The sequence below is a fragment of the Triticum urartu genome, chromosome 2A (assembly GCF_056163025.1).
Source record: "Triticum urartu cultivar PI428250 chromosome 2A, HENAU_Tu73, whole genome shotgun sequence".
NCBI classification, from domain to species: Eukaryota; Viridiplantae; Streptophyta; class Magnoliopsida; order Poales; family Poaceae; genus Triticum; species Triticum urartu.
This window is the reverse complement of record NC_141874.1, coordinates 252,862,978-252,876,698: the sequence shown is the minus strand read 5'-3', so window position 1 is coordinate 252,876,698 and position 13,721 is coordinate 252,862,978. Positions and strand designations below refer to the sequence as shown.

General features: G+C 48.6%; 1 long non-coding RNA gene across 1 annotated transcript; it reads right to left on the bottom strand.

The window, feature by feature from the left end:
- Positions 1-8,737: 8,737 nt before the first annotated feature.
- Positions 8,738-12,188, bottom strand: LOC147984729 (uncharacterized). Its single transcript, XR_015616207.1, has 3 exons — positions 11,751-12,188; positions 10,632-10,700; positions 8,738-9,024 (listed from the first exon to the last, which is right to left on the bottom strand). It is a non-coding gene; the product is annotated as an uncharacterized LOC147984729 (long non-coding RNA).
- Between the last annotated feature and the right edge of the window lie 1,533 nt (positions 12,189-13,721).

Sequence of the window (13,721 nt, the reverse complement as noted above, 5' to 3'; positions counted from 1 at the left end):
GCGGCTTCCCCCTGGACGGGGGGGGGGGGGGGGGAAGAAGAAAAGAGAGGCCTCCACACATCTGGAGGCGAAGGCGCCCAAGAGGGGGAAGGGATCCCTTATGGATAACTCCGCATGGGATGTCGAAAGCAGTCCAGAGCGAATGCCCCGGACCAAGCCTCAGGCTGCCTCGTAAGTACCAAAACTCTATGCACCTCCCAATATCTGGCCTTTCGAGTTTATAATATTAATATGTTTAAACTATGCCATTATAGTCCGCCCCACGACGGCTCCCTGCGGTCCTTGACAGAGGAGTCGCTAGACTCAAAGGAGATGGCTAGCATGTCTCCGCCGCCCGCTCATTCTGCCTCACCCAAGGGTGATGGCGAGGTGGCGTCCCAAAGGATCTTCCTAGACCCAGGGGAAATTACAGAAATCGTTAAGGTGGCGCCGCAGGATGACACCTCGGTTGTCGGACACATGGGGGAAAAGCCCCCATGGGGTCTGGCAGTGGGGGCCAAATTCTCTTCGGCCCTCAGCCGGATACCATTCCGGAGACCTACACGGCTCCGGAGTCCAGTGAATGGCCTTCCCCGAAAGGAGGAGGCGTGCCTGTTCAACCAATGACCTCTGTCCAAACAGAGGCACCAAACAATCTGCGGGAAGCGCTACAAGGCGCCTCCATTGTGGATGAGCACAGTGTCCTTATGGGTACGGTGATCGAAAAGGTTCAGTACGCCAAAAGCAGACTGACCGAGGCTTGCACTAGCCTTTTAACAGGCTTTGAGGTAACAATTGTAGAAAAAATATCAGAATGTGGACAATAGCCGCTGATGCTCTGTTCGGTGTCCGGAAAGGAAAAGCCGAACAGGGGATCAAAATAATTTTCGCAGGAGTCTAACAAAATATGTCTATGTGAATAAGCAGGCGTTGCTGCTGGCTACTGCTGCTCACACTACAGAGGTCTCCGGATTGAAGCAGAACCTGGAGCGGGTCGAGAAAGATCTTGGCATCGTGAAGAAGAAGCTGGAGGACAGCAAAGCTATGCAGTTACATGCGTGTAAGTTTAGGAAGGAGGAATGGTTTGTGCTGACTAAAGTGCCATGAACTTTATTAGGGGCCACGACCGAGGTGGCGGCCCTCAAGAAGGCAGTAGAGAAGGCCGAGGACAAAGCGGCCAAGGAACGCACCGCACGCGACAAGCACGAGGCCCGGGTCGGCGAGGTTCAGCAAGAGCTCCAGGACGCCGTCAAGAAGTGCCAGTCCTTGGAGCATGATCCTAAGACGCAAGCGTTCGAACTTGCGAAGGCCCTCCAGAGCGTGCAGGAGGCTTGAGCCGAAGCCCAGAGCGCCCTTGAAGAAATCCAGGCGGCCCAGAAGATCATGGCGGGTAAGGCTTTCATTATGCAAATCAAGTCTGTGAAGGAAGTGTTCCTTTTACTTACCCGAATTTGGAGCTCTCCAGGGGCGTTTACGGATTTGCCGCACAGCATATTAGACTCTACCGGCTTCTATCGAGCCGAGGAAGGGAGTTCTACGGAGAAGCTGTTCTGGTCTCAATATCTTGGACCCGAACATCCGGTGTCCTTCAGTGACCAGCTGAAACAGCTGGTCGAGCTGCCCAAGGCGACCCAGCTAGCCATGAAGGTACTGATAGTCCGACTATGGCCTGCCGTGTCGATACCTAGCAGCTAATTCAAACTTGTTAAGCGGCTTGTTGATGCCTGCCCCCGGCTTGAGGTTATAAAGCGGCCGGTCTATATCAAAGGTGCACAGATGGCCTTTGCCCGCGTCAAAATGCACTGGGAGAAGATGGATGCCAAGAAGGTAATGACCGAGGGGCCACATGAGGGCAAGGAGCACCGCCGACCCGAGTTGTATTTTGATGGTGTCCTGGAGGGTTCCCGCATTATTGCGGATCACTGTGCGAAAGACACTATCTTTGAATGAATGTATGCGAGCTCCCTCTGCTCTATGATGAAAGAAAGAGTTTACGCAATATAATGCTTATTGTGTTTTTAAATTTTTACTTCCTGTGCGGCCGTGTTTTATGAAATCTGAGGGTTAACCAGTCGTCGGCTTCTACCCCCATGTAGATAGTACGGGGGTGTTCGGGATGGTCCTTGAAGGAGTTGTTTAGCACAACGAACCAGGCAACAATAATATGCGGCTGTAATGCCCTCACTTAGCCATAAGAGTGTGACAATAAAAACATGGGCGCAGCCCCTAGTATTTGAACTAGAGGGATATAATCGTCTGATCGGGAAGTACCAATCCTTCGCGTAATGCGGAAGAAATCTCCAACGATTTGCAACCTCCGAACAGCTAACCAGCTCTCGCCGCATCATGACTGTCAGTTTTCGGCTTTCTCTACTGAGGTGCTCCTTTGGATAAACCAAGTCACAATTGCAGTAGTTCTCCCTTTACTACCTTAGCCGATATAGCGGAACATAAGGTAGCAAGCACAGGATCCGGGCAACGCAACTATTGTCCAAAGACATGATCCAGAGCCAATGCATATAATGCTAAATTCGAGGTGCCAAACTATACTTATAAAAAGTGTTCAGACTTTTTCCCTAATGTGGGGTGCTATGAAGCCCCTGGAAACCATCAAGTGTACCAAAATGTACAGGTGCTACCTGATAGGATTATCCATACGGGAGCTGAAAAAGAGAAAGAAAACAGAAAAGGTACAAAGGTAAAAAGCTGGAGACCTAAAGCTCCAGCCGCAAGCTGTTCTCATTGTAATTAAATTAGTATGTCAAGGCGCATTGATACAGGTAGTGCGATAAGCAACAGGCTATTTTACATGTCGAAACCAAAGGAGAGCTGCATGTGGGTCCTGAAAAACAGGTAGAGTTATCGTTAACGAAATCACCTAAAAAGTCCCCCATATGTCTATGTTTCTCGTCGTCTTGGTATGTTTATCCTTCAAGAGGACTGATGACCTGCCACCAGATGGTACCTGTGGGACTGAGACCTGAAAAGGAAACAAGTAAAAGTGAAAGTGTTTGTGTATCCAATGTCGGTTGAGCCATACTGTGGGCCACAAGCTAGCTATGCCTCCGTCGATGCCCATGGGATTTTTGAGTGCGTAGTTATGTACGCGCGGCATGAATGCCACCACTTGATCGGGGCTGAGACAGAGGCCGGATTGCTAGTCAAACTCCTGATGAGCCGAGCTCTCCTGCTGCAGAGTAGTTCGGACCCTCTTAACGGTGTCCGTGGGCTCGGCAGCCGAATTAAGGTTCTTCTTGAGAAGGCTGCTCTGTACTTCTGCTGCTAAGGCAGCTGTGTACTCTTCTGTATGGAGGGAGCGTTCTGTATTTCCATTGAACGTTATGACGCCACGTGGACTGAGCATCTTGAGCGAACGCAGTTCGTCCAAGCAGTGCGTGATAGCCACTGCGGAAGGGGACGATATCAAAGATTAGCTCCTCGCTTCGGAAGTTTCTCGAAGATCCGAAGACAACCTCTAGTGTGATTGAGCCCGTACAGCGGGCCTCTACACCTGGTATGACTCCTTTGAAGGTAGTCCTGGTGGGCTTGATCCGAGATTGGTTAATGCCCATTTTTTGCACTGTATCCTGATAGAGCAGATTGAGGCTGCTACCTCCATCCATATGGACGCGAGTCAGGTGGAACCCATCAATTATTGGGTCTAGGACCAGTGCGGCTGACCCACCGTGACGGATACTGGTCAGATGATCCCGGCGATCAAAAGTGATCGGGCATGACGGCCATGTATTAAATTTTGGGTCGACTGGATCTATCGTGTAGACATCCCTGAGTGCACGCTTGCACTCCCTCTTGGGGATGTGGGTAGCGTATATCATGTTCACCATTCTGACCTGGGGGGGAACCTCTTCTATCCCCCTATGTTTGGTTGCTGAGGATCTTCGTCATCGTCCTCGCTGTGCTGTCCCTTTTCCCTGGTCTCAGCATCTAATTTGCCAGCCTATTTAAAAACCCAGCAATCTCTATTTGTATGATTGGGTGGCTTGTCTGGGGTGCCATGAATCTAGTACGGATGATCAAGTATGCGGTCCAAACTGGATGGGCCTGAATTGTTCTTTTGGAATGGCTTCTTCCACTGACCGAACTTAGAGCCCCTGAACCCGGCGTTAACTGTCGTGTCCTCGATGTTATCACTATTGTTTCGACGCTTGTATCTGTTGCGTCGAGACTTGTCTTTGCAAGTTTTAGCTTAAGGGGTGCCGGCGTCACTTGCATTGTTTTTGCTACGGGCCAACCAACTGTCCTCAACCTACCATGGATGTTGGCTTTTCTTGGCCGAGGTGGCGAGTTAGCCATTCATCGTGGATGCTGTGTTTGAAGGCTGCTAGGGCTTCGGCATCCGGACAATCAACGATTTGGTTCTTTTTAGTTAAGAACCTAGTCCAAAATTTCCTGGCGGACTCTCCGGGTTGTTGAACTATATGGCTTAAGTCATCAGCGTCCGGAGGACGAACATATGTACCTTGGAAGTTATCGAGGAAGGCCTCTTCCAAGTCCTCCAAGTTGCAAATAGAATTTGGTTGAGCCAGTGCTGATCTGGCCCCTTGAGTTTTAAAGGGAGATATTTGATGGCATGGAGGTCATCGCCGCGGGCCATATGAATGTGGAGAATGAAGTCTTCGATCCACACCGCGGGGTCTGTGGTTCCATCATATGATTCTATATTCACGGGTTTGAACCCCTCTGGGAATTCATGATCCAGGACCTCATCAGTGAAGCAATGAGGGTGTGCGGCGCCTCTATATCGGGTTGTATCGCGACGTAGCTCTGATGGAGTTCGTCTGTGGATTCCAGCCCGCGCATGACTAAGTTTGTCACGTCCGAATAGGTGGTCGTCGTCACGTGTCAAGGCACGTCCTCACGATCCGCAGATCGATCTTGTATGTCCTGCTTTATTGTTTAGGTTTTGCCGAAGGTCATATGTATGACCGTGGGCTAATTTACCTCTACTTGTGCGCTGAGGCAGCGCTGGCTGGTGTTTGGTGTGAGTTGTCGTTTTTTCTCGACCACGTGGTGGTCGGTTAGCCGCATTGAATGATGGAGGTATGTATTCCGGCGCCTCCTCGTCAAACTGAGGTAGAAATTTGCACTTTGGATAGCTTGTGGTTGGGCGCTTGACGCCATATTCTTCGGCTTCTAGGACATCGATCCATTTATCATTGAGAAGATCTTGGTCGGCTTGAAGTTGCTTCTGCTTCTTTTTTAGGCTCCTTGCCGTGGCTATTAGCTGGCGCTTTGCAGCACTCCTGCTCAAGAGGTTCCTCAGGCACGACGAAATCCTCTGTGCCGAGGCTCACCTCGTCCTCGGAGGGCGAAAGGTAATTATCGTCCTTCGAATTTTTATGCATGGCTTGTTTACCAGTACTAGCCTGCTCATCTTCCCGTTCATCTTGTTCATTAGCTGTATCAACGGGGTCTTCGTTGTCTTCAGTACCTTCCGGAGTGTTATCTTCTCCTGTGTCGGTGTTGCTGTCTTTACTGCGGCGTGACTTAGATCGGCGCCGCTGACGCTGGCGCTTGGACTGTATTTCAGAAGGTTTATCCTTAGCTGGATCTTCCTTGTCCTCTTCGCTGTTCTCCTTTGGTGCATCCACCATGTATACATCATACAAGGAAGTGGCTGTCCAGCATTCGGTGAACAACAGGTTCTAGGCCTCTTCTTCTCCGACATCGTCGGCCATACCATTGATGTCCTCGGAGTCGTAATCAAGTTCATCGGTCAAATCCTCGACCGTGGCGATGAAGTGGGTGGCTTGTGGGAAGCAAAATTTTCCACTGTGAGCCCCTAGTTCGAGCCGGATATAGTTCGGCTATGAGTCCTCCACCAAGGATACTTTTTAATGAGTTTAGCACATCACACAAAGGCGAGTGCTGGAAGATGTCTACGGCGCTGAATTCGAAGATCGACAAACGATCAAACTCGGCGTCCGTGGGATCATGTGGTTCGGAATTTACGGCCGGAGACGAGTCCGGACTTCTGCTCACAAAAACGTCATGAGAGGTTAGGTCTATATGCGGCTCGAACGCCGTGGAATCTGTGGCCTCCGTGGTGGGGTTGATACTCCCGTCCTTGGATGTCAAAGCTTGCTCCAGATCTAGGGCCAGAGCGGTTATAGGAGCAATCTCTTGGATGCGGCCAGATGACATATTTAGGTCATGATCATCAGGGTGACCGGGAGCGGCTACCGTGCTCTTGAATCCGGCGAAGATCAAGTCTCCACGGATGTCCGCAACATAGTTCAAGCTCCCAAATCTGGCCTGATGGCCAGGGGCGTAGCTTTCGATCTGCTCCAGATGGCCAAGCAAATTGGCCCGCAATGCGAAGCTGCCGAACACAAAGATTTGTCCAGGAAGAAGATTTCTCCTTGGACAGTGTCATTATTGACGATTGAAGGGGCCATGAAACCTTTTGGTGATGACCCAGTGGAACTCTCAATGAAAGCACCAATGTCGGTGTAAAAACTGGCAGGTCTCGGGTAGGGGGTCCCGAAGTATGCATCTAAGGTCGATGGTTACAGGAGACAAGGGACACGATGTTTACCCAGGTTCGGGCCCTCTCTATGGAGGTAATACCATACGTCCTGCTTGATTGATATTGATGAATATGAGTATTACAAGAGTTGATCTACCTCGTGATCGTAATGGCTAAACCCTAGAGGTCTATCTTGTATGGCTATGATAATGAATCTCCCACTCTCCGGACTATGTCCTACGGTTTATATAGACACCGGGAGGATCTAGGGTTACACAAGGTCGGTTACAAACAAAAGGAATCTACATATTCCGTCGCCAAGCTTGCCTTCCACACCAAGGAGAGTCCTATCCGGACACGTGTACAGTCTTCGGTCTTCGTATCATCACAACCCATCAGTCTGGCCCATGGCCAACAGGCCGGACGCCCGAGGACCCCTTATTCCAGGACTCCCTCACCCATGCTCACAAATACCGATAGGTATGGCAGTTTATTTGTCAGCCATTTACAAAGATATTTCAGTAGGCGTGAGTTCATTGAAATCAAGTCTTTTATATAAAGAGAAAGGCATAACACTAACACCAACTCCTAAATCACATAAAGAAGTTTTCACATAGTTTCTCTTAATGGAGCAAGGTATAGTTGGTATTCCCAGATCTCCAAGTTTTTTAGGTACTCCATCCTTAAAAGAATAAGTAGCAAGCATGGTGGAGATTTCGACTTCCGGTATTTTTCTCTTGTTGGTAATGATGTCTTTCATGTACTTTGCTTAATGGGCCATTTTATAGATATCAGTCAAGCGGGTATGCTAAAAGACTGGCCTAAGAATTTTAGCAAAGCATTCAAATTCTTCATCATCTTTCTTCTTAGTTGACTTAGGTGGAAAGGGCATAGGTTTTTGAGCCCATGGTTCTCTTTCCTTACTGCATTTTCTAGCAACAAAGTCCCTTTTATCATATCTTTTATTCTTGGGTTGTGGGTTATCAAGATCAACTGTTGGTTCTATCTCAACATCATTGTCTGGTTCTTTATTATTGGTTTGACTGTCTTCATGATCCTCATCATTAGCTTTTTCATTATCAGAAGGTAAATGTTCATTACCAGATTGAGTTTCAGCAAGAGAGATAGAGACTTCATTATGATTATCTGGAGGATTTCTACTTCAGGTTCACTAGAGGCATGCAAAGTACTATCATTTTTCTTCTTCTTTTCCTTTTTAGAAGGACTAGGTGCATGAGTGTTAACTCTTGGAGAGTCTTGTTCAATTCTTATTGGGTCTCCCTTGGGATCAAGTGGTCCCTGGGTCATTCTACCTCCTCTAGTCATTTCTCTAACAGCATGATCATTGATATTATTGTTCATTTCATCAAGCAATTCTCTTTAAGATTTAGCAACTTGTTCTAGTTGAGTTTGAACCACAGAGGCATGTTTGAGAAAGCGGAGAATACAATTTACCAAAAGCATTATGTATCCGAGGAAAAGGCTACAAGGTTACTGAATATGAAGGACGTTGTCGGATAAAATCCGAAAAAGGGGTCTGGTGGTCCACAAGGGATCTGATGTGAGCATCAATACTCAACTAGAAACAACTGACTAACTCAAAGCCCAATTGCTAAGGAATTATGACTTCCAGGACAAGGGATCAGAAGAATGCTCTGATTAGGGATGGATAGGTAGAATAGCCTTAGGGGTACAATCGATGGCGATTTGATTGATCAAGATTCAGCACATGTTAAAATGACATCTAAGCCGGAAGGATGAATTCTAGGATCTGATTGAGGATTACGAGCATTCGCAACATATTGTATCAACAGACTCAAAATGATAATGACAATGGCCGACAATAAGATTACTAGACTCATGGAATTAACCACGATGCAAGCAAGCAGGAAATTCAAGAACAATGGTCTGTTGAGGATTTTCACAACAACAAATGGTATTACGAAGACTTTTGTGAAGTACATGAGTCAACTGAGGATGAGCGGATACTCGATAGGTGCACAAGGTTATCTGTAGGGGTATTCAGATGACAAGGAACTGTAAGGCAGTAAGCTCAAGGATTCTCAGAAAAAGGAGAGCAGTTCAGGGCATCTTGTAATAACAAGATCAATGGGATAGAATGTAAGATTCGTAAGTGTGTGACGCCCTCAATTTGATACCAACTTGTGACGCCCTCAATTTGACCGTACACTAATCATACACGCAAATGTGTACGATCAAGAACAAGGACTCACGGGAAGATATCACAACACAACTCTAGACACAAAATAAAATAATACAACCTTTATGTTACAAGCCAGGGGCCTCGAGGGCTCGAATACATAAGCTCGAATACATAAGAGTCAGCGGAAGCAACAATATCTGAGTACAGACATAAGTTAAACAATTTTGCCTTAAGAAGGTTAGCACAAAAGCAACAACGATTGAAAAGGCAAGGCCTCCTGCCTGGGAGCCTCCTAACTACTCCAAGTCGTCAGCGGCCGTCACGTAGTAGTAGGCACCCTCGGGGTAGTAGTAGTCTTCAGTGGTGTCGTCTAGCTCCTGGGATCCGTCATCTGGTCGCAACAATCGGGTATGGGGAAAAAGAGGTAGCAAAGTAGCCGTGAGTGCTCATCCAAAGTACTCGCAAGACTTACATCAGATCTAAACTAAGTATGCATCTTTATCAAAGGCCAGAATTCCATAAGGGAAGGGGAAAGCCTAGCCTATCGAATACTAGCATCTTCTGGAAACCACCATCTTGCAACAAAAGGAGGGAGTAGAGTAGCATAAAGTAAAGTAGCAGTAATGTTATCAACCTCGGCCAGAGATCCTTTCTCGACTCCCTGCGAGAAAGCAATCCCAGAGCCATACGATCCAAGTGTCAACACATTCCAAATCTCAACACCATCCAGTTCTCATCACAAGTATCCAGTTCTAGTTGTATCGATCGGGATACAACTCCAAGTGTCTGTTACCGTAGGAAAGGCTATTGATAGATGTTTTCTTCCCTGGAGGGGTGCACCAACTTACCCACCACGCTCGATTAACTCCGGCCAGACACACTTTCCTGGGTCATGCCCGGCCTCGGCCAAACAATACGCCGCAACCCGACCTAGTCTTAATAGAGAGGCCAGCACGCCGGACTAAACCTATGCCCCCAGGGGTCATGGGCGATCTCCCCGGGAACTCCTGCACGTTGCATACACGGCCGGTGAGCAGACCTAGCTACCTCCTTCAACAAGGCAGGTGCTTACGCAGTCCAACCCGGCGCGCGTCGCTCATTCGCTGACGTCTATTAAGCTTCGGCTGATGCATACGACGCAGGACACCCATACTATGCCCACGTGATGGTTAGTGCTATCAGGCCAGAGGCCCCTCTGATCAAATATCCAAATCATAGTGGATTAGGAACACGCGGTAACGAGCAGAGACTCACGATCGATGTGACCCCGTCGCCCCGTATCGAGTACTTGCAGCAAGGGCTAAGAATGCCCGACCACGCCTCGTAAGTATCTCGCAGGCACCTTCCAGGTCAACCCGACTCCACATCACTCGCTATTAAACTCGCGCGGGTACCCCTCAATGTCGACCCTTCTTTAGTAACATGGCTCAGTGTAAAGTCATAGTAACCATAGTAACTGTGTGTCTAACACCAAGGGGAAAACCCGAGGAATCACCCCCGGTGAATTCCACTCGATGTTATCATCAAGGTGAACGTAAGAGGATCCACCCTCGAGGTTCATTCTTGAGGGGTTGCATGACAGAGCCGTATTGGAAGTGGTTAAGGAGGAAATCACCCTTGATGACCACGACCAGATAGCTACACTACAGAGGTCTCATCAGGAGTGATGTAAGAGGTTCCACCCTCAGCACTCGATGGTAACTCTACAGAGTCGTACAACTAAGGGGGGTGATGTGCGGTGTCGGGGCCTGGACGTCGATCACGTTGATCGCGTCATCGAACATAAAGCGGGGAAACTGGGACAAGGTGGGGGTCACTGATGGATCTCTAACCAACCTATACTAAGCAGTTTAGGATAAGCAGGTAAGGTATGAAAGCAGGTAACAACAACAGGCTATGCATCAGAAAGGATCATACAGAAAGCAGTAGCAGTTCTAATGCAAGCATGAGAGGGAAAGAAATGGGTGATATCGGAATGCTCAAGTGGGGTTTGCTTGCCTGGTTGCTCTGGCAAGGAGGGGTCATCGTCGACGTAGTCGATCACAGGGGCAACATCGGTCTCGGGGTCTACCGAAGAGAAGAGGGGGAAGAAACAGTAAATATAAGCAACATAGCACCACAAAGCATAACATGGAAATAAGATGTGCCAGGTGTGATCTAACGTATGGCAACACGATAATGGTGAAGGGGGATAACAGCCAGGAATGTTTTCCTGGTTCCGGACCTGTGTCAGACAGATGACCGGAGGGGAAAAGTTCCATGTTTAGATAGTTAGAGGCATCTGAAAGGTATGTGGGTTTTGTATTCGGGTTCGTCTCATCGTTCTGAGCAACTTCCATATATAAAGTTTTTCCATCCGAGCTACGGTTTATTTAATATGATTTTCAAAAGTTTTTAATAAACCTAAAAGGAGTTGTTAAATCAGCATGACATCATCACGACATCATCACGACATCAGCAGTCAACAGTGCAGTTGACTGAGTCAAACTTACATGTGGGTCCCGCTGTCCTTGGCACATTTTAATTAAATAGGCTTAATTAGACTAAATTGTTCATTAGGTTAATTAAACAAAGTTAATTAAGTTAATTAATTAATCAACCAACCAATTAATCATTTTTAACACATATATTTATTTTATTTTTTTAACAAAGGGGGGTGGGGCCCCTTTGGCAGTGGCCCTAGGAGAGCGGTGCTGGGAGCCAGCGGGAGCGGTTGCGGGCGCCTGGCGTGGGCGTCCGCCCGAACACGCATAGGCATGATGGAGGGCACCGGCGGAGGCCGTGGCCTTGACGACGATCTGGCGAGGGCGGTCCCCGATGGGGTCTCTAGCGGTGGCGGGGCTAGCAGGGGCACGGCCATCGGAGGTGGAGGAGGTAGGCCGGGGTGAGCAGGGTGTGTGTGGCGCCGGCAGCAGCAGAGGCCGCTGCAGGCGGCGGCGGAAGTGGTCCACCGTGGGCAGGCGCGGGACTGCCTGGGCACAGCCAGAGGCCAGGGAACACCACGAGTGCGTGCTGGAGCAGGAGGGCTCCGACGGACCGGCCACGGCGGCCAAAATGCGGGACGGCGGTTAAACAGCGACCAACCGAAGGGGAGGAAGGGGAACGGGTGCGGCTCACCCCGAGGAGGGCGTGGACGTGCTCGGCGAGGAGAGCGGCGGGGTGTAGGCAGCAGTCTTCAGGCGTGGCCACGCTTGAGGTTGAGTGGAGAGGGGAACGGCGCGAGGTGGTGGCCTGCTTGAGGTGAAGCTGCGGGCGCACGGGGCCTCCATGGCTGGTGGGTCGGGCGCGTCGGGGAAGACCATCGCCGTCGGGCGGCGATGGTAGGCGCTGGTCAGCGCCAGCGCGGGAGAGGCGAGGTCGGCAGAGGCGGGGTCAGGGGCAATGGGGATGTCCCAGATCCAGCACAGAGAGGGAAGGAGTGGAGGAAGGCGAGGCGACACTAGGGGTGGGCGGTGAGTGGCGGCGCTGGCGACGGGGACAATGGGCATGTCGGGTGTTGGGGGCGCCAGCTGCCCCGATCTAGTTCGTGGGGGGAGTGGGGAATCGTGGGTAGGGTTTCGGGGTGAGGGGGAGGGGTTAGGTGTAAGCTGGGGGTGGGCTGGCCTTATGGCCTCTTCAGTTGGGCTGGTTGGCCATCTAAGCCAAGGCCCAGCAGGGAGGGGCAACGTTTCCTTTTGCTATTGTTTTGCCTTTTCTTTTCCTTTTCAGTAGATTTTGCATTTTCTTTTAGCCACAATTGACTTTGCAAAAATAGGCCACTGGCCAAAACAATTTTAAACAATTATTGGGCACTGCCAGAAAAAGTTTGGGGCCATCAGGAGTTGTCCAAGCATTTTAGAAAATGAAAAGGACATCTTAAATACTGCTAGACCTGATAATAAATTCCCAGGGGCAAATTTGGGAATTCCAAAAATGTTGGCTTCAACATGACAAATATCTAGGGATTATTTGCCATAGGATGAACTATTTTATTTGCATGAAAGAAGACACAAATATTTGACATGCAATTTGAATTAGAATTTAAAGCAGATTTTGGACAAGTGGCATTTTGGCATGATGATCATGATGACATGACCTTCATTAGGGGGAGATTACTGTAGTGTGATGCCAGGGATGTTACACATGTTGAGGGATAGTTATATGATCCAGTTATGTTATTATTGTTGAGAGGACTTTCACTAGCGAATGTATGAACCCTAGGCCTTGTTTCAATGCATTGCAATACCGTTTACGCTCATTTTTATCATTAGTTACCTTGCTGTTTTTATATTTTCAGATTACAAAAACCATTATCTACTATCCATATAACACTTGTATCACCATCTCTTCGCCGAACTAGTGCACCTATACAATTTACCATTGTATTGGGTGTGTTGGGGACACAAGAGACTCTTTGTTATTTGGTTGCAGGGTTGTTTGAGATAAACCTTAGGTCATCCACTTGAGGGAAATTTGCTACTGTCCTACAAACCTCTGTACTTGGAGGCCCAACAATGTCTACAAGAAGAAGGTTGTGTAGTAGACATCAGGGCCTCAATAATATGCAGGGACAGATATTCTTGGTCTCGAGCACACTACACAGTTCTACAGAACTCTACCTTGGTGACCCCGTATGTCGATGAACACAAGAACAGTCTGCGCTCCAAACACCCGGAGCAGTGCGACGACTAGATTACATGTGAACACATCAGGACTTTCAGCAGTTGGTTGGAAACACGTCTCGGAGGTGACAACACTATTTGTGATGAGCTGTACTTGTTGTCCAAGGGACCATCTTTGATTGTATTGACTTACAAAGGATACGAGATAAATGGGAATACATTTTACACGATCGTCCAAGATCAAAAGAGAACCAACCAAAACAGCGGTGTCCGCTTTGATGCAGCAACCGAGAGGGGAAAGGACACATATTATGGTTACATAGTGGACATATGGGAATTTGACTACGGACATGATTTTAAGGTCCCTTTGTTTAAGTGCAAATGGGTCAATCTGTCAGGAGGCGGGGTACAGGTAGACCCACAGTATGGAATGACAACAGTGGATCTGAAAAATCTTGGGTACACTGACGAACCGTTCGTCCTAGCC